Consider the following 20,968-nt stretch of genomic DNA (forward strand, 5'->3'; position numbering starts at 1 on the left):
CTGTAGAGACTGTAGTTACCTGTAGAGACCGTAGTTACCTGTAGAGACCGTAGTTACCTGTAGAGACCGTAGTTACCTGTAGAGACCGTAGTTACCTGTAGAGACTGCCAATTTACCTGTAAAGATCGCAGTTACTGTAAAGATCGCAGTTACCTGTAAAGATCGCAGTTACCTGTAGAGACCGTAGAAGCACTGTAGAGACCGTAGTTACCTGTAGAGACTGTAGTTACCTGTAGAGACTGTAGTTACCTGTAGAGACTGTAGTTACCTGTAGAGACTGTAGTTACCTGTAGAGACTGTAGTTACCTGTAGAGACCGTAGTTACCTGTAGAGACCATAGTTACCTGTAGAGACCGTAGTTACCTGTAGAGACCGTAGTTACCTGTAGAGACCGTAGTTACCTGTAGAGACTGTAGTTACCTGTAGAGACCGTAGTTACCTGTAGAGACAGTAGTTACCTGTAGAGACTGTAGTTACCTGTAGAGACCGTAGTTACCTGTAGAGACCGTAGTTACCTGTAGAGACCGTAGTTACCTGTAAAGATCGTAGTTACCTGTAAAGATCGCAGTTACCTGTAGAGACTGTATTTACCTGTAGAGACCGTAGTTACCTGTAGAGACCGTAGTTACCTGTAGAGACTGTAGTTACCTGTAGAGACCGTGGGTTACCTGTAGAGACCGTAGTTACCTGTAGAGACCGTAGTTACCTGTAGAGACTGTAGTTACCTGTAGAGACCGTAGTTACCTGTAAAGATCGTAGTTACCTGTAAAGATCGCAATTACCTGTAGAGACCGTAGTTACCTGTAGAGACCGTAGTTACCTGTAAAGATCGCAGTTACCTGTAGAGACCCCGTAGTTACCTGTAGAGACCGTAGTTACCTGTAGAGACCGTAGTTACCTGTAGAGACCGTATTACCTGTAGAGACCGTAGTTACCTGTAAAGATCGCAGTTACCTGTAAAGATTGCAGTTACCTGTAAAGATCGCAGTTACCTGTAGAGACTGTAGTTACCTGTAGAGACCGTAGTTACCTGTAGAGACCGTAGTTACCTGTAGAGACCGTAGTTACCTGTAAAGATCGCAGTTACCTGTAAAGATTGCAGTTACCTGTAAAGATCGCAGTTACCTGTAGACACTGCAGTTACCTGTAGAGACTGTAATTACCTGTAGAGACTGTAGTTACCTGTAGAGAGTGCATTTACCTGTAGAGACTTCTAATGGTTTTCTGTAGGTGAAAGAGAGTCGGACCAAAATGCGGCGTGTCTGTTGCGATCCATGTTTAATAAAACTGTGGGCGATTCCCTGATCCACCTCTATGCAGACGACGCCATTCTATAGACTTCCGGCCCGTCCTTGGACACTGTGCTATCTAACCTCCAAACGAGCTTCAATGCCATGCAACACTCCTTCCGTGGCCTCCAACTGCTCTTAAACGCTAGTAAAAACAAATGCATGCTTTTCAACCGTTCGCTGCCGGCACCCGCACGCCTGACTAGCATCACCACCCTGGATGGTTCCGACCTTAAATATGTGGACATCTATAAGTACCTAGGTGTCTGGCTAGACTGTAAACTCTCCTTCCAGACTCATATCAAACATCTCCAATTGAAAATCAAATCTAGAGTCGGCTTTCTATTCTGCAACAAAGCCTCATTCTACCGATCCTCGATTTCGCGATGTCATCTACAAATTGCTTCCAACACTCTACTCAGCAAACTGGATGCAGTTTATCACAGTGCCAACCGTTTAGTCACTAAAGCACCTTATACCACCCACCACTGCGACCTGTATGCTCTAGTCGGCTGGCCCTCGCTACATATTCGTCGCCAGACCCACTGGCTCCAGGTCATCTACAAGTCCATGCTATGTAAAGCTCCGCCTTATCTCAGTTCACTGGTCACGATGGCAACACCCACACGCAGCACGCGCCTCCAGCAGGTGTATCTCACTGATCATCCCAAAGCCAACACCTCATTTAGTCAGCCTTCGTTCCAGTACTCTGCTGCCTGTGACTGGAACGAATTGCAAAAACGCTGAAGTTGGAGACTTTTATCTCCTCACCAACTTCAAACATCTGCTATCTGAGCAGCTAACCGATCGCTGCAGCTGTACATAGTCTATCGGTAAATAGCCCACCCATTTTTACCTACCTCATTCCCATACTGTTTTTATTTATTTACTTTTCTGCTCTTTTGCACACCAATATCTCTACCTGTACATGACCATCTGATCATTTATCACTCCAGTGTTAATCTGCAAAACTGTAATTATTCGCCTACCTCCTCATGCCTTTTACACACAATGTATATAGACTCCCTTTTCTTTCTACTGTGTTATTGACTTGTTTATTGTTTACTCCATGTGTAACTCTGTGTTGTCTGTTTACACTGCTATGCTTTATCTTGGCCAGGTCGCAGTTGCAAATGAGAACTTGTTCTCAACTAGCCTACCTGGTTAAATAAAGGTGAAATAAAAAAAAAAAAATTTTAATTAAAAAAGAGACTGTAGTTACCTGTAGAGACTGCAGTTAGCTGTAGATACTGTATTGACCTGTAGAGAATTTGGTTACCTGCAGAGACTGTGGTTACCTGTAGAGATTGTAGTTACATGTAGAGACTGTAGTTACATGTAGAGACTGTAGTTACATGTAGAGACTGTAGTTACCTGTAGACACTGTAGTTACATGTACAGACTGTAGTTACATGTAGAGAATGTAGTTACCTGTAGACACTGTAGAGACTGCAGTTAGCTGTAGAGACTGTATTGACCTGTATTGACTGTATTTACCTGTAGAGACTGTAGTTACCTGTATTGACTGTATTTACCTGTAGAGACTACAGTTTCCTGTAGAGACTGTAGTTACCTGTAGAGACTGTATTTACCTGTAGAGAATTTGGTTACCTGCAGAGACTGTAGTTACCTGTAGAGATTGTAGTTACATGTAGAGACTGTAGTTACATGTAGAGACTGTAGTTACCTGTAGACACTGTAGTTACCTGTGGAGACTGTAGTTACCTGTAGACACGGTAGTTACCTGTAGAGATCGTAGTTACCTGTAGAGACTGTAGTTACCTGTAGACACTGTAGTTACCTATAGAGACTGTAGTTACATGTAGAGACTGTAGTTACCTGTAGAGACTGCAGTTAGCTGTAGAGACTGTAGTTATCTGTAGAGACTGTAGTTATATGTAGAGACTGTAGTTACCTGTAGAGACTGTCGTTATATGTAGAGACTGTAGTAAACCTGTAGAGACTGACTGTAGTTACCCATAGAGACTGACTGTAGTTACCCGTAGAGACTGTAGTTACCTGTAGAGACTGTAGTTCCCTGTAGAGACTGACTGTAGTTACCTTTAGAGACTGTAGTTACCTGTAGAGACTGACTGGAGTTACCCGAAGAGACTGACTGTAGTTACCCCTAGAGACTGACTGTAGTTACCCGTAGAGACTGACTGTAGTTACCCGTAGAGACTGACTGTAGTTACATGTAGAGACTGACTGGAGTTACCCGAAGAGACTGACTGTAGTTACCCGTAGAGACTGACTGTAGTTACCCGTAGAGACTGACTGTAGTTACCCGTAGAGACTGACTGTAGTTACCTGTAGAGGCTGATGATAGTTACCCGTAGAGACTGACTGTAGTTACCCATAGAGACTGTAGTCACCTGTAGAGACTGACTGTAGTTACCTGTAGAGACTGACTGTAGTTACCTGTAGAGACTGACTGTAGTTACCTGTAGAGACTGACTGTAGTTACCTGTAGAGACTGACTGTAGTTACCCGTAGAGACTGCAGTCACCTGTAGAGACTGACTGTAGTTACCTGTAGAGACTGACTGTAGTTACCCGTAGAGACTGACTGTAGTTACCTGTAGAGACTGACTGTAGTTACCTGTAGAGACTGTAGTTACCTGTAGAGACTGACTGTAGTTACCCGTAGAGACTGACTGTAGTTACCTGTAGAGACGGGACTGTAGTTACCCGTAGAGACTGTAGTCACCTGTAGAGACTGACTGTAGTTACCTGTAGAGAGACTGACTGTAGTCACTGTAGAGACTGCAGTTACCTGTAGAGACTGACTGTAGACACTGTAGTCACCTGTAGAGACTGACAGTAGTTACCTGTAGAGACTGACTGTAGTTACCCGTAGAGACTGACTGTAGTTACCTGTAGAGACTGACTGTAGTTACCTGTAGAGACTGACTGTAGTTACCTGTAGAGACTGACTGTAGTTACCCGTAGAGACTGACTGTAGTTACCTGTAGAGACTGACTGTAGTTACCTGTAGAGACTGACTGTAGTTACCCGTAGAGACTGTAGTCACCTGTAGAGACTGACTGTAGTTACCTGTAGAGACTGACTGTAGTTACCCGTAGAGACTGACTGTTGTTACCTGTATAGACTGACTGTAGTTACCTGTAGATACTGACCGTAGTTACCCGGGAGACCTGCAGTTACCCAGGAGACTGACTGTAGTTACCCGTAGAGACTGACTGTAGTTACCTGTGGAGACTGACTGTAGTTACCTGTAGAGACTGACTGTAGTTACCTGTAGAGACTGACTGTAGTTACCTGTAGAGACTGACTGTAGTTACCCGTAGAGACTGACTGTGCTACCTGTAGAGACTGACTGTAGTTACCTGTAGAGACTGACTGTAGTTACCCGTAGAGACTGACTGTAGTTACCCGTAGAGACTGACTGTAGTTACCTGTAGAGACTGACTGTAGTTGCCTGTAGAGACTGGACTGTAGTTACCTGTAGAGACTGACTGTAGTTACCCGTAGAGACTGACTGTAGTTACCTGTAGAGACTGACTGTAGTTACCTGGGTAGAGACTGACTGTAGTTACCCGTAGAGACTGACTGTAGTTACCCGTAGAGACTGACTGTAGTTACCTGTAGAGACTGACTGTAGTTACCCGTAGAGACTAACTGTAGTTACCCGTAGAGACAGACTGTAGTTACCCGTAGAGACTGTAGTTACCTGTAGAGACTGACTGTAGTTACCCGTAGAGACTGACTGTAGTTACCTGTAGAGACTGCAGTAGTGGCTGCAAGGTGTGCTGTGCCCTCTCAGGCTCTCCTGGCCAGGACTAACAACCATCCCAGCAGTACTGAAGCCTCGAACCCCTCTTTCCTCGTTGATACCTCCGTCGGTCTGTACAGCCTGCTGGGCACAGGGCAGGGCTTCACCAGTGCGCCGTGTTGCTGGTACACACAGGCCAAACCCAGACACAGGTCTCTGGGTCTTAAGGTCCTCTCCCGCTCCGCAATGGCCAGAGCCTGCTGAAGATACACCACGGTCTGGGCGGGGAGAAGAGACGTCCCCTCTTTCCATCGCGGATTCAGACGCACCTATGGAAAATGTACATGTAAAACATTTAAAGAACGATATGTTATTTAGAATTTTTTTGGTTTGTGTGTCGGATATTTCCAATGTGTCTGTTGTATACTTTGTATCAACATGTCATTTGTTTTTGGAATATTAGAATGTGATGACCTAACAAACAACTCCGTAGCCTACCGAGTTCCTGCTGAACAGTTCTATCCTGTGGAAGGCGTCCTGTAGTGAGTGCTCCTGTCCAGAGTCCAGGCTGGGAGGGCTGCCAGGGCCAGGTAGGGCATGTATTTACGGTGGTAGAGCCGGGACAGGAGCCAGTTGAGGTCCAGGGGGCGATGGGGCGCCCCTCCTCAGCAGACAGGGTAACAGTGAGGAACTGGGAGGCGCTCCACGAAGGGCAGGGCGCCATCTATCTTTCTGTATTAATAATCGTCAAAATAATAACTAGATATTTGATTTATAACAAACTTTTCACAGATATATCGAAACAAAGGACATAGAGTGTGTCCAACATGGCGCTTCATGGCACCTTTTTGACCTGGTCAAAAGAATTGCACTATATAGGGAATTGGATGCCATTTGGGAGCTTTGACAACACCAACCTAAGGAGAAGGAAGAGGCTGGCGGTGAGGTAACAGACCCGTGCCTCCAGGTGTTTGTCCCCTTCCACCACAGATCTCCGCAGCACCAGCATCAGCAGCTCAAACTCATCCAGGGAGGTGAAGGGTGTCTGGGGAGACAGAGGAGCAGAGCACTGGCCTTCTCCAGGGTCGGGGGCAGCTTGTCGGCCATCTTCTGTTTGAGGTAGATGGCTGTGAGGTTGGTGTAGAGGGCGATGAGGAGAGGGAGGTCAGAGAAACCGTCAACAGAGACGCCTAAGGCTTCCTCGCAATACACACGGGCCTGGGAGAGAGGGATGGGAGATTAACATTTAAGTTAATTTAAGAGCACACTCATATGTGCTCTTAAATTAACATTTAGTGCTCTTATGTGCTCTTTTAAATTAACATATTATGCATGTGTGTTTGTGTGTATGCATAAATGTGTGTGTGCATGTGTACATACTCTAGTGTTCCTCCCCCTTCTGGGCCCTACCTGGGAGTACTTGAGCTTCTTGGCGCAGAGCCTCCCCAGTAGGAAGCATGCCCGTCGGGTGCCCAGGCCATGCCCGCTCTCTTAGCCCCCTCCCTGACAATCTCCAGGTGGCCCAGTAACTCCCTCCTCACTCTGTCCTGAGAACGTCAGCCACAGGAAGGAGTGGTTTAGGTCATACAGGGGCAGGAAGTCCTCCTGGAGGAGAGGAGAGGAGAGGAGAAGAGAAGAGAAGAGAAGAGAAGAGAAGAGAAGAGAAGAGAAGAGAAGAGAAGAGAAGAGAAGAGAAGAGAAAGAAGAGGAGAGGAGAGGAGAGGAGAGGAGAGGAGAGGAGAGGGAGAGGAGAGGAGAGGAGAAGAGAAGAGAAGAGAAGAGAGGGAGAGGAGAGGAGAGGAGAGGAGAGAGAGGGAGAGGAGAGGAGAAGAGAAGAGAGGAGAGGAGGAGAGGGAGAGGAGGGAGGAGAGGGAGAGGAGAGGAGAGAGGAGAGGAGAGGAGAGGAGAGGGAGAGGGAGAGGAGAGGAGAGAGAGGGAGAGGGATGGAAAAATTAATATAATAGATTACTTTATTGACAATCAACAGTGAATTAAAATACAAACACAACTATACAAACCAGACACAAACCCCCTAAATCTCTTCAATTTCAAAACAGTGGTTCTTTGACCTCTCACCTGGAAGTGATGCATGTTGAGCAGAGTCAGGGTTGGGTCACAGAACTCTGACTCCACCCTCCCAGCTCCCCTCCTCCATGAAAAGGGGTGGGTCTTCCTGGAACTCATTCATCTCTCTGAAGGTGTCGTCCAGACTGAAGGACAGCAACTCCCTGTCACCGCCACGCCCCAAAGCATTCTGGGAGGCGTAGAAGGAGGGGGCGGGGCGATGAGTGAGAGAGAGGGGCGGGGGGAGGAGTGGTAGGGGGGTGTAGCTCGCCTCTTCTCTGAGATGATGGACTGCCGGGCGCTGGCGGGCTTATGCTCTGAGAGAGAAAACATATGAACACTGAATGTAAAGGTTTCCGGTACACTGTATATGAAAATCCATACTGTACATTAGAAATGTAGCTATGAAACTTCCTTGACTCTCCTAGCAGTTCAGCTTGGTGCTGCAATATGTGCCTGTTCAACAAATTAATAAAATATTATCTCCTTGTCATGGGCGCAACATTGGTTTTATATGTTTTTTTTAATTTATCCAGTCGGATTAACACTCCAACAGTCTACCCGACCACTCGGAGGAGTCTGCATGGTCCAGGGAAATGAAAGGTAAGCAAAAAGTGAAACATTAGAGAAGAAAAAGTAAAGAGTTTGACTATGTATAGAGTTCCCCTTTTAGTGTTCTGGCCTACTTATCTACAGCTGTCAGGGAGAAAATGTTCTTGGCTTTGACTGAGACAGAAGGATATATCGACCTCTAAACAATCTTCTACCATTCAGCTGAGGTTGTATTAAACAATCTGATGAACAATGTATTAACTTTCATAAATATCATATTACCTTGTTAATAGATAACGTATTACTAACCTTGTTTTGGTTGGTTTCGATGTATGTAAAGTCAGACTGATCCAGTCTATCTGCAGGAAGAAATATATATTTCACTGGTGTTTCACATACAGTAGGTTCTTCCTTTTAAAAGTTGCTTGGTAATGCAGCACAGACTGCGGGCTCACGCAGAATTCTACGGCACATTACTTAACTGTCAGCCATTGTTGCCATTTATGCTCGTTAATGCTAGTTTGACCACCAGAGGGCGTCTTTGAGAAGCTAAATTATTGAAATGAAATGGGGCTGTAGGCCTATGGTCCTCTGTACTGCAGCTGTTTTAGCATAACTTACCTATTGATAAAGCATACAGTACAGGTCTTTAAATACAGTCAAGCAGCACTCAGTATAACACAGTGGTTCCCTACCTACAATAGTCTGACAGTACTCAGTATAACACAGTGGTTCCCTACCTACAATAGTCTGACAGTACTCAGTATAACACAGTGGTTCCCTACCTACAATAGTCTGACAGTACTCAGTATAACACAGTGGTTCCCTACCTACAATAGTCTGACAGTACTCAGTATAACACAGTGGTTCCCTACCTACAATAGTCTGACAGTACTCAGTATAACACAGTGGTTCCCTACCTACAATAGTCTGACAGTACTCAGTATAACACAGTGGTTCCCTACCTACAATAGTCTGACAGTACTCAGTATAACACAGTGGTTCCCTACCTACAATAGTCTGACAGTACTCAGTATAACACAGTGGTTCCCTACCTACAATAGTCTGACAGTACTCAGTATAACACAGTGGTTCCCTACCTACAATAGTCTGACAGTACTCAGTATAACACAGTGGTTCCCTACCTACAATAGTCTGACAGTACTCAGTATAACACAGTGGTTCCCTCACCTACAATAGTCTGACAGTACTCAGTATAACACAGTGGTTCCCTACCTACAATAGTCTGACAGTACTCAGTATAACACAGTGGTTCCCTACCTACAATAGTCTGACAGTACTCAGTATAACACAGTGGTTCCCTACCTACAATAGTCTGACAGTACTCAGTATAACACAGTGGTTCCCTACCTACAATAGTCTGACAGTACTCAGTATAACACAGTGGTTCCCTACCTACAATAGTCTGACAGTACTCAGTATAACACAGTGGTTCCCTACCTACAATAGTCTGACAGTACTCAGTATAACACAGTGGTTCCCTACCTACAATAGTCTGACAGTACTCAGTATAACACAGTGGTTCCCTACCTACAATAGTCTGACAGTACTCAGTATAACACAGTGGTTCCCTACCTACAATAGTCTGACAGCACTCAGTAATTCCCTATACTGTATAGACTGAGGGATCCTCTCCTACCTAGTCTGTAGACAGTACTGATGTCAGAGGAGAAGAGTCTCTCTAGGAGGCCGCTGTCTCTGGGTTCACTACTGCAGGGGTTAATCTGGGCCATTGACGCACGTTCCTCCTCACTCAGAAACACCAGTTGTCTGTCTCTGACAAGGAGGGAGAGAGAGCGAGAGTGAGAGGGCAGAGAGAGGGAGTGGAGAGAGACAAAGAAAGCATTATCACCCACATGACGGCTCTCAACCACCCATCCATCCCTCCCCCCTTCCATCTCTCTATCCCTCCACCCAACCCTCCATCCCTCCCCCCTTCCATCTCTCTATCCCTCCACCCAACCCTCCATCCCTCCCCCCTTCCATCTCTCTATCCCTCCACCCAACCCTCCATCCCTCCCCCTTCCATCTCTCTATCCCTCCACCCAACCCTCCATACCTCCATCTTTCCATCCCCCCACCCCACCCCTCCATCTCTCTACACCTCCCTCCCTTTACCCCTACACCCCTCTGCAACCATTTATCCTTCCATCCCTGCCCTCTTCATCTCTCTACTTCTCCATACCCCCACCCCTCCATCTCTCTACTCCTCCATCCCCCCATCCCCCCACCCCTCCATCTCTCTACTCCTCCATCCCCCATCCCCCCACCCACCCCTCCATCTCTCTACTCCTCCATCCCCCATCCCCCCACCGCTCCATCTCTCTACTCCTCCATCCCCCATCCCCCCATTCCCCACCCCTCCATCTCTCTACTCCTCCATCCCCCTACCCCTCCATCTCTCTACTCCTCCACCCCCACCCCTCCATCTCTCTACTCCTCCATCCCCCCACCCCTCCATCTCTCTACTCCTCCATCCCCCCATCCCCCCACTCCTCCATCTCTCTACTCCTCCATCCCCCCATCCCCCCACCCCTCCATCTCTCTACTCCTCCACCCCCCACCCCTCCATCTCTCTACTCCTCCACCCCCCATCCCCCACCCCTCCATTTCCTCTACTCATCCATCTCCCCACCCCTCCATCTCTCTACTCCTCCATCCCCCCATCCCCCCACACCTCCATCTCTCTACTCCTCCATCCCCCCACCCCTCCATCTCTCTACTCCTCCACCTCCATCCCACCACCCCTCCATCTCTCCATCTCTCTACTCCTCCACCCCCATCCCCCCACCCCTCCATCTCTCTACTCCTCCATCCCCCCATCCCCCCACCCCTCCATCGCTCTACTCCTCCATCCCCCCATCACCCCACCCCTCCATCTCTCTACTCCTCCATCCCCCCATCCCCCCACACCTCCATTGCTCTACTCCTCCATCCCCATCCCCCCACCCCTCCATCTCTCTACTCCTCCATCCCCCATCCCCCCACCCCTCCATTGCTCTACTCCTCCATCCCCCCATCACCTCACCCCTCCATCTCTCTACTCCTCCATCCCCCACACCTCCATCACTCTACTCCTCCATCCCCCCATCCCCCACCCCTCCACCTGAAGCCTCTACTATTAACAACAGATAAACAGATAGACCAGGTAAATGTGAACATGACACATTGTCCACTGTCCTAACTGTTCCTATAAGACTGAGAACAGTTGAGGGGTGAATAAATACATGTTTTGAAAGAAAATAGATATTTTGAAAATTAGATTGTTCACAAATAAGTTGGGAACACATAATTGTGGAAAAAGAAAAGTATTTGTGTTAAAAATAACTGTTCTCAGCAAAACTATTATAAATTCATAATATTATTCACAGTGGTTTGGTATTGTGATACTGTTGTCTATAGCCCTCACAGTGGTTTGGTATTGTAATACTGTCATGTATAGCCCTCACAGTGGTTTGGTATTGTAATACTGTCATGTATAGCCCTCACAGTGGTTTGGTATTGTGATACTGTTGTCTATAGCCCTCACAGTGGTTTGGTATTGTGATACTGTTGTCTATAGCCCTCACAGTGGTTTGGTATTGTAATACTGTTGTCTATAGCCCTCACAGTGGTTTGGTATTGTGATACTGTTGTCTATAGCCCTCACAGTGGTTTGGTATTGTGATACTGTTGTCTATAGCCCTCACAGTGGTTTGGTATTGTGATACTGTTGTCTATAGCCCTCACAGTGGTTTGGTATTGTGATACTGTTGTCTATAGCCCTCACAGTGGTTTGGTATTGTAATACTGTTGTCTATAGCCCTCACAGTGGTTTGGTATTGTAATACTGTCATGTATAGCCCTCACAGTGGTTTGGTATTGTGATACTGTTGTCTATAGCCCTCACAGTGGTTTGGTATTGTGATACTGTTGTCTATAGCCCTCACAGTGGTTTGGTATTGTAATACTGTTGTCAAATCAAATCGAATCAAATGTATTTGTCACATACACATGGTTAGCAGATGTTAATGCGAGTGTAGCGAAATGCTTGTGCTTCTAGTTCCGACATTGCAGTAATAACCAACGAGTAATCTAACCTATAGCCCTCACAGTGGTTTGGTATTGTGATACTGTTGTCTATAGCCCTCACAGTGGTTTGGTATTGTGATACTGTTGTCTATAGCCCTCACAGTGGTTTGGTATTGTAATACTGTCATGTATAGCCCTCACAGTGGTTTGGTATTGTGATACTGTTGTCTATAGCCCTCACAGTGGTTTGGTATTGTAATACTGTTGTCTATAGCCCTCACAGTGGTTTGGTATTGTAATACTGTCATGTATAGCCCTCACAGTGGTTTGGTATTGTGATACTGTTGTCTATAGCCCTCACAGTGGTTTGGTATTGTGATACTGTTGTCTATAGCCCTCACAGTGGTTTGGTATTGTGATACTGTTGTCTATAGCCCTCACAGTGGTTTGGTATTGTGATACTGTTGTCTATAGCCCTCACAGTGGTTTGGTATTGTAATACTGTTGTCTATAGCCCTCACAGTGGTTTGGTATTGTGATACTGTTGTCTATAGCCCTCACAGTGGTTTGGTATTGTGATACTGTTGTCTATAGCCCTCACAGTGGTTTGGTATTGTAATACTGTTGTCAAATCAAATCGAATCAAATGTATTTGTCACATACACATGGTTAGCAGATGTTAATGCGAGTGTAGCGAAATGCTTGTGCTTCTAGTTCCGACATTGCAGTAATAACCAACGAGTAATCTAACCTATAGCCCTCACAGTGGTTTGGTATTGTAATACTGTCATGTATAGCCCTCACAGTGGTTTGGTATTGTGATACTGTTGTCTATAGTCCCTACAGTGGTTTGGCATTGTAATACTGTTGTCTATAGCCCTCACAGTGGTTTGGTATTGTGATACTGTTGTCTATAGCCCTCACAGTGGTTTGGTATTGTGATACTGTTGTCTATAGCCCTCACAGTGGTTTGGTATTGTAATACTGTCATGTATAGCCCTCACATTGGTTTGGTATTGTGATACTGTTGTCTATAGCCCTCACAGTGGTTTGGTATTGTAATACTGTCATGTATAGCCCTCACAGTGGTTTGGTATTGTGATACTGTTGTCTATAGCCCTCACAGTGGTTTGGTATTGTGATACTGTTGTCTATAGCCCTCACAGTGGTTTGGTATTGTAATACTGTTGTCTATAGCCCTCACAGTGGTTTGGTATTGTGATACTGTTGTCTATAGCCCTCACAGTGGTTTGGTATTGTGATACTGTTGTGTATAGCCCTCACAGTGGTTTGGTATTGTAATACTGTTGTCTATAGCCCTCACAGTGGTTTGGTATTGTAATACTGTTGTCTATAGCCCTCACAGTGGTTTGGTATTGTGATACTGTTGTCTATAGCCCTCACAGTGGTTTGGTATTGTGATACTGTTGTCTATAGCCCTCACAGTGGTTTGGTATTGTAATACTGTTGTCAAATCAAATCGAATCAAATGTATTTGTCACATACACATGGTTAGCAGATGTTAATGCGAGTGTAGCGAAATGCTTGTGCTTCTAGTTCCGACATTGCAGTAATAACCAACGAGTAATCTAACCTATAGCCCTCACAGTGGTTTGGTATTGTGATACTGTTGTCTATAGCCCTCACAGTGGTTTGGTATTGTGATACTGTTGTCTATAGCCCTCACAGTGGTTTGGTATTGTAATACTGTCATGTATAGCCCTCACAGTGGTTTGGTATTGTGATACTGTTGTCTATAGCCCTCACAGTGGTTTGGTATTGTAATACTGTTGTCTATAGCCCTCACAGTGGTTTGGTATTGTAATACTGTCATGTATAGCCCTCACAGTGGTTTGGTATTGTGATACTGTTGTCTATAGCCCTCACAGTGGTTTGGTATTGTGATACTGTTGTCTATAGCCCTCACAGTGGTTTGGTATTGTGATACTGTTGTCTATAGCCCTCACAGTGGTTTGGTATTGTGATACTGTTGTCTATAGCCCTCACAGTGGTTTGGTATTGTAATACTGTTGTCAAATCAAATCGAATCAAATGTATTTGTCACATACACATGGTTAGCAGATGTTAATGCGAGTGTAGCGAAATGCTTGTGCTTCTAGTTCCGACATTGCAGTAATAACCAACGAGTAATCTAACCTATAGCCCTCACAGTGGTTTGGTATTGTGATACTGTTGTCTATAGCCCTCACAGTGGTTTGGTATTGTGATACTGTTGTCTATAGCCCTCACAGTGGTTTGGTATTGTGATACTGTTGTCTATAGCCCTCACAGTGGTTTGGTATTGTAATACTGTTGTCTATAGCCCTCTACAGTGGTTTGGTATTGTGATACTGTTGTCTATAGCCCTCACAGTGGTTTGGTATTGTAATACTGTTGTCTATAGCCCTCACAGTGGTTTGGTATTGTAATACTGTCATGTATAGCCCTCACAGTGGTTTGGTATTGTGATACTGTTGTCTATAGCCCTCACAGTGGTTTGGTATTGTGATACTGTTGTCAAATCAAATCGAATCAAATGTATTTGTCACATACACATGGTTAGCAGATGTTAATGCGAGTGTAGCGAAATGCTTGTGCTTCTAGTTCCGACATTGCAGTAATAACCAACGAGTAATCTAACCTATAGCCCTCACAGTGGTTTGGTATTGTGATACTGTTGTCTATAGCCCTCACAGTGGTTTGGTATTGTGATACTGTTGTCTATAGCCCTCACAGTGGTTTGGTATTGTGATACTGTTGTCTATAGCCCTCACAGTGGTTTGGTATTGTGATACTGTTGTCTATAGCCCTCACAGTGGTTTGGTATTGTGATAATGTTGTCTATAGCCCTCACAGTGATTTGGTATTGTGATACTGTTGTCTATAGCCCTCACAGTGGTTTGGTATTGTAATACTGTCATGTATAGCCCTCACAGTGGTTTGGTATTGTAATACTGTTGTCAAATCAAATCGAATCAAATGTATTTGTCACATACACATGGTTAGCAGATGTTAATGCGAGTGTAGCGAAATGCTTGTGCTTCTAGTTCCGACATTGCAGTAATAACCAACGAGTAATCTAACCTATAGCCCTCACAGTGGTTTGGTATTGTAATACTGTCATGTATAGCCCTCACAGTGGTTTGGTATTGTGATACTGTTGTCTATAGCCCTCACAGTGGTTTGGTATTGTGATACTGTTGTCTATAGCCCTCACAGTGGTTTGGTATTGTAATACTGTTGTCAAATCAAATCGAATCAAATGTATTTGTCACATACACATGGTTAGCAGATGTTAATGCGAGTGTAGCGAAATGCTTGTGCTTCTAGTTCCGACATTGCAGTAATAACCAACGAGTAATCTAACCTATAGCCCTCACAGTGGTTTGGTATTGTGATACTGTTGTCTATAGCCCTCACAGTGGTTTGGTATTGTGATACTGTTGTCTATAGCCCTCACAGTGGTTTGGTATTGTAATACTGTCATGTATAGCCCTCACAGTGGTTTGGTATTGTAATACTGTCATGTATAGCCCTCACAGTGGTTTGGTATTGTGATACTGTTGTCTATAGCCCTCACAGTGGTTTGGTATTGTGATACTGTTGTCTATAGCCCTCACAGTGGTTTGGTATTGTGATACTGTTGTCTATAGCCCTCACAGTGGTTTGGTATTGTGATACTGTTGTCTATAGCCCTCACAGTGGTTTGGTATTGTGATACTGTTGTCTATAGCCCTCACAGTGGTTTGGTATTGTAATACTGTTGTCTATAGCCCTCACAGTGGTTTGGTATTGTGATACTGTTGTCTATAGCCCTCACAGTGGTTTGGTATTGTAATACTGTTGTCTATAGCCCTCACAGTGGTTTGGTATTGTAATACTGTCATGTATAGCCCTCACAGTGGTTTGGTATTGTGATACTGTTGTCTATAGCCCTCACAGTGGTTTGGTATTGTAATACTGTCATGTATAGCCCTCACAGTGGTTTGGTATTGTGATACTGTTGTCTATAGCCCTCACAGTGGTTTGGTATTGTAATACTGTTGTCAAATCAAATCGAATCAAATGTATTTGTCACATACACATGGTTAGCAGATGTTAATGCGAGTGTAGCGAAATGCTTGTGCTTCTAGTTCCGACATTGCAGTAATAACCAACGAGTAATCTAACCTATAGCCCTCACAGTGGTTTGGTATTGTGATACTGTTGTCTATAGCCCTCACAGTGGTTTGGTATTGTGATACTGTTGTCTATAGCCCTCACAGTGGTTTGGTATTGTAATACTGTCATGTATAGCCCTCACAGTGGTTTGGTATTGTGATACTGTTGTCTATAGCCCTCACAGTGGTTTGGTATTGTAATACTGTTGTCTATAGCCCTCACAGTGGTTTGGTATTGTGATACTGTTGTCTATAGCCCTCACAGTGGTTTGGTATTGTGATACTGTTGTCTATAGCCCTCACAGTGGTTTGGTATTGTGATACTGTTGTCTATAGCCCTCACAGTGGTTTGGTATTGTGAATACTGTCATCGTATAGCCCTCACATTGGTTTGGTATTGTGATACTGTTGTCTATAGCCCTCACAGTGGTTTGGTATTGTGATACTGTCTATAGCCCTCACTGTGGTTTGGTATTGTGATACTGTTGTTTATAGCCTCACAGTGGTTTATATTGTGATACTGTTGTCTATAGCCCTCACAGTGGTTTGGTATTGTGATACTGTTGTCTATAGCCCTCACAGTGGTTTGGTATTGTGATACTGTTGTCTATCGCCCCCTACAGTGGTTTGGTATTGTGATACTGTTGTCTATAGCCCTCAAGTGGTTTGGTATTGTAATACTGTCATGGAGCAGTCTCTCACATTGGTTTGGTATTGTGATACTGTTGTCTATAGCCCTCACAGTGGTTTGGTATTGTGATACTGTTGTCTATAGCCCTCACAGTGGTTTGGTATTGTGATACTGTTGTCTATAGCCCTCACAGTGGTTTGGTATTGTGATACTGTTGTCTATAGCCCTCACAGTGGTTTGGTATTGTGATACTGCTGTCTATATCTCTACAGTGGTTTGGTATTGTGATACTGTTGTCTATAGCCCTCACAGTGGTTTGGTATTGTAATACTGTTGTCAAATCAAATCGAATCAAATGTATTTGTCACATACACATGGTTAGCAGATGTTAATGTTAGTGTAGCGAAATGCTTGTGCTTCTAGTTCCGACATTGCAGTAATAACCAAAGAGTAATCTAACCTATAGCCCTCACAGTGGTTTGGTATTGTGATACTGTTGTCTATAGCCCTCACAGTGGTTTGGTATTGTAATGCTGTTATGTATAGCCCTCACAGTGGTTTGGTATTTTAATGCTGTTATGTATAGCCCTCACAGTGGTTTGGTATTGTAATGCTGTTATGTTTAGCCCTCACAGTGGTTTGGTATTGTAATGCTTTTATGCCATCAAACCCCTGCAACCTATCCAGAACGCTGCAGCCCGCCTGGTTCTCTCATGTCACCCCGCTCCTCCACACACTGCACTGGTTTCCAGTCGAAGCTCACATCCACTACAAGATCATGGTGCTTACCTACAGACCAGCAAGAGGAACTGCCCCTCCCTATGCTCAAACCCTACACCCCATCCCGAGCTCTCCGCTCTGCCACATCTGGTCTCTTGGCCCTCCTACCCCTATGGGAGGGCAGGTCCCGTTCAGCCCAGTCCAAGCTCTTCTCTGGCCTGGCGCCGTAGTGGTGGAACCAGCTTCCCCCTGAAGTTAGGACAACATTCCCTGCCCAACTTACAAAACCCCCTGCATCTCTGCCTCCTCAATGAGTATCTTAAATAATCCCCCTCCTCACCCCGACCCCCCCCACTTCTAGCTCTGACTTTGCTGACAGCCACTTTATTGAGGAAAAGTGTATTTAATATGCCTGTGATATGTGGTTGTCCCACCTAGCTATCTTCAGATGAATGCACTCACTTCAAGTCGCTCTGGATAAGAGTGTCTGCTGAATGACTAAACATTTTACATTGAAATGTCTTGCTCTTACGGGGTTTAGCGTTGAGTGGCTTGACGTGAGCCTTGTGTACGAAGCGGTGTTTCCTGTAGAGCAGTGTGTTCCTATGAACATGTCCAGACCTCGGAGTAGCAACCGGTCTCAATCACGTCACCTCGACTCAGCTGGAGCTCATCACAACCTACTGGGTTGTGGTCCACTACAGCCTCACAGGATCCGCTTACTGCAAGGGGAGGGGAGAGGAGAGGGGGTTGGAGGAAATACCTAGTATGTGTAATGAACACTGGCCATGGCATGAGTGTAGTGTGCTGTAGAACCCTGTCGGTTCCTGCCCTCACCTATAGGGTGATGAAACTGTCATCTCTCTGAAGGGTTAGGTTTAGGGTAAGGGCCTCACCTACAGGGTGATGAAACTGTCATCTCTCTGAAGGGTTAGGTTTAGGGTAAGGGCCTCACCTATAGGGTGATGAAACTGTCCTCTCTCTGAAGGGTTAGGTTTAGGGTAAGGGCCTCACCTATAGGGTGATGAAACTGTCATCTCTCTGAAGGGTTAGGTTTAGGGTAAGGGCCTCACCTATAGGGTGATGAAACTGTCCTCACTCTGAAGGGTTAGGTTTAGGGTAAGGGCCTCACCTATAGGGTGATGAAACTGTCCTCTCTCTGAAGGGTTAGGGTAAGGGCCTCACCTATAGGGTGATGAAACTGTCATCTCTCTGAAGGGTTAGGTTTAGGGTAAGGGCCTCACCTATAGGGTGATGAAACTGTCCTCTCTCTGAAGGGTTAGGTTTAGGGTAAGGGCCTCACCTATAGGGTGATGAAACTGTCATCTCTCTGAAGGGTTAGGTTTAGGGTAAGGGTCTCACCTATAGGGTGATGAAACTGTCATCTCTCTGAAGGGTTAGGTTTAGGGTAAGGGTCTCACCTACAGGGTGATGAAACTGTCATCTCTCTGAGGGGTTAGGTTTAGGGTAAGGGTCTCACCTACAGGGTGATGAAACTGTCATCTCTCTGAGGGGTTAGGTTTAGGGTAAGGGTCTCACCTATAGGGTGATGAAACTGTCCTCTCTCTGAAGGGTTAGGTTTAGGGTAAGGGCCTCACCTATAGGGTGATGAAACTGTCATCTCTCTGAAGGGTTAGGTTTAGGGTAAGGGCCTCACCTATAGGGTGATGAAACTGTCCTCACTCTGAAGGGTTAGGTTTAGGGTAAGGGCCTCACCTATAGGGTGATGAAACTGTCCTCTCTCTGAAGGGTTAGGGTAAGGGCCTCACCTATAGGGTGATGAAACTGTCATCTCTCTGAAGGGTTAGGTTTAGGGTAAGGGCCTCACCTATAGGGTGATGAACTGTCCTCTCTGAAGGGTTAGGTTTAGGGTAAGGGCCTCACCTATAGGGTGATGAAACTGTCATCTCTCTGAAGGGTTAGGTTTAGGAGTAGGGTCTCACCTATAGGGTGATGAAACTGTCATCTCTCTGAAGGGTTAGGTTTAGGGTAAGGGTCTCACCTACAGGGTGATGAAACTGTCATCTCTCTGAGGGGTTAGGTTTAGGGTAAGGGTCTCACCTACAGGGTTGTCAAACTGGCATCTCTCCGAAGGGTTAGGTTTAGGGTAAGGGCCTCACCTATAGGGTGATGAAACTGTCCTCTCTCTGAATGGTTAGGTTTAGGGTAAGGGCCTCACCTATAGGGTGATGAAACTGTCCTCTCTCTGAAGGGTTAGGTTTAGGGTAAGGGCCTCACCTATAGGGTGATGAAACTGTCATCTCTCTGAGGGGTTAGGTTTAGGGTAAGGGCCTCACCTATAGGGTGATCAAACTGTCATCTCTCTGAGGGGTTAGGTTTAGGGTAAGGGCCTCACCTACAGGGTGGTCAAAATGTCCTCTCTCTGAAGGGTTAGGTTTAAGGTTAGGTTTAGGGTTAGATTTAGGGTTAGGTTTAGGACTAGGTTTAGGGTTAGGGTTAGGGTTAGGTTTAGGTTTAGGTTTAGGGTAAGGGCCACACCTATAGGGTGGTCAAATTGTCCTCTCTGAAGGGTTAGGTTTAGGGGTTAGGGTTTAGGGTAAAGGGCCTCACCTATAGGGTGGTCAAATTGTCCTCTCTCTGAAGTGTTAGGTTTAGGGTTAGGTTTAGGGTAAGGGCCTCACCTATAGGTTGGTCAAATTGTCCTCTCTCTGAAGGGTTAGGTTTAGGGTAAGGGCCTCACCTATAGGGTGATCAAATTGTCCTCTCTCTGAAGGGTTAGGTTTAGGGTAAGGGCCTCACCTATAGGGTGATGAAACTGTCCTCTCTCTGAATGGTTAGGTTTAGGGTAAGGGCCTCACCTATAGGGTGATGAAACTGTCCTCTCTCTGAAGGGTTAGGTTTAGGGTAAGGGCCTCACCTATAGGGTGATCAAACTGTCATCTCTCTGAGGGGTTAGGTTTAGGGTAAGGGCCTCACCTACAGGGTGGTCAAAATGTCCTCTCTCTGAAGGGTTAGGTTTAAGGTTAGGTTTAGGGTTAGATTTAGGGTTAGGTTTAGGACTAGGTTTAGGGTTAGGGTTAGGGTTAGGTTTAGGTTTAGGTTTAGGGTAAGGGCCACACCTATAGGGTGGTCAAATTGTCCTCTCTCTGAAGGGTTAGGTTTAGGGTTAGGTTTAGGGTAAGGGCCTCACCTATAGGGTGGTCAAATTGTCCTCTCTCTGAAGTGTTAGGTTTAGGGTTAGGTTTAGGGTAAGGGCCTCACCTATAGGTTGGTCAAATTGTCCTCTCTCTGAAGGGTTAGGTTTAGGGTAAGGGCCTCACCTATAGGGTGATCAAATTGTCCTCTCTCTGAAGGGTTAGGTTTAGGGTAAGGGCCTCACCTATAGGGTGATCAAATTGTCCTCTCTCTGAAGGGTTAGGTTTAGGGTTAGGTTTAGGGTAAGGGTAAGGGCCTCACCTATAGGTTGGTCAAATTGTCCTCTCTCTGAAGGGTTAGGTTTAGGGTAAGGGCCTCACCTATAGGGTGATCAAATTGTCCTCTCTCTGAAGGGTTAGGTTTAGGGTAAGGGCCTCACCTATAGGGTGATCAAATTGTCCTCTCTCTGAAGGGGAGCATCCGGCACAGTCAGAGTACTTCCTCAGAAACCACCTACACAAACAGGAAACACATCAGCTTGGGACAAAATGGCTGCCATATTTCCCTACAAAATATAAGACGAGAGGAAACACAAGTGTGAAAATGAAGGATAGAGGTTGATAGCTTATAGGGTGACTGAGTATGTCACTGTGTCATGTTATAAGGTGTACATACAGCATAGGATGTAT

The 20,968-nt window shown here is 45.5% G+C and overlaps 1 pseudogene; it reads right to left on the reverse strand.

Moving 5' to 3' along the window:
• Positions 1 to 20,792, reverse strand: part of LOC135534714 (SH3 domain and tetratricopeptide repeat-containing protein 2-like) — a 33,055-nt pseudogene extending 12,263 nt beyond the window's left edge.
• Between the last annotated feature and the right edge of the window lie 176 nt (positions 20,793 to 20,968).

The sequence above is a fragment of the Oncorhynchus masou genome, unplaced genomic scaffold, assembly GCF_036934945.1.
Source record: "Oncorhynchus masou masou isolate Uvic2021 unplaced genomic scaffold, UVic_Omas_1.1 unplaced_scaffold_3858, whole genome shotgun sequence".
Lineage (NCBI taxonomy): Eukaryota > Metazoa > Chordata > Actinopteri > Salmoniformes > Salmonidae > Oncorhynchus > Oncorhynchus masou.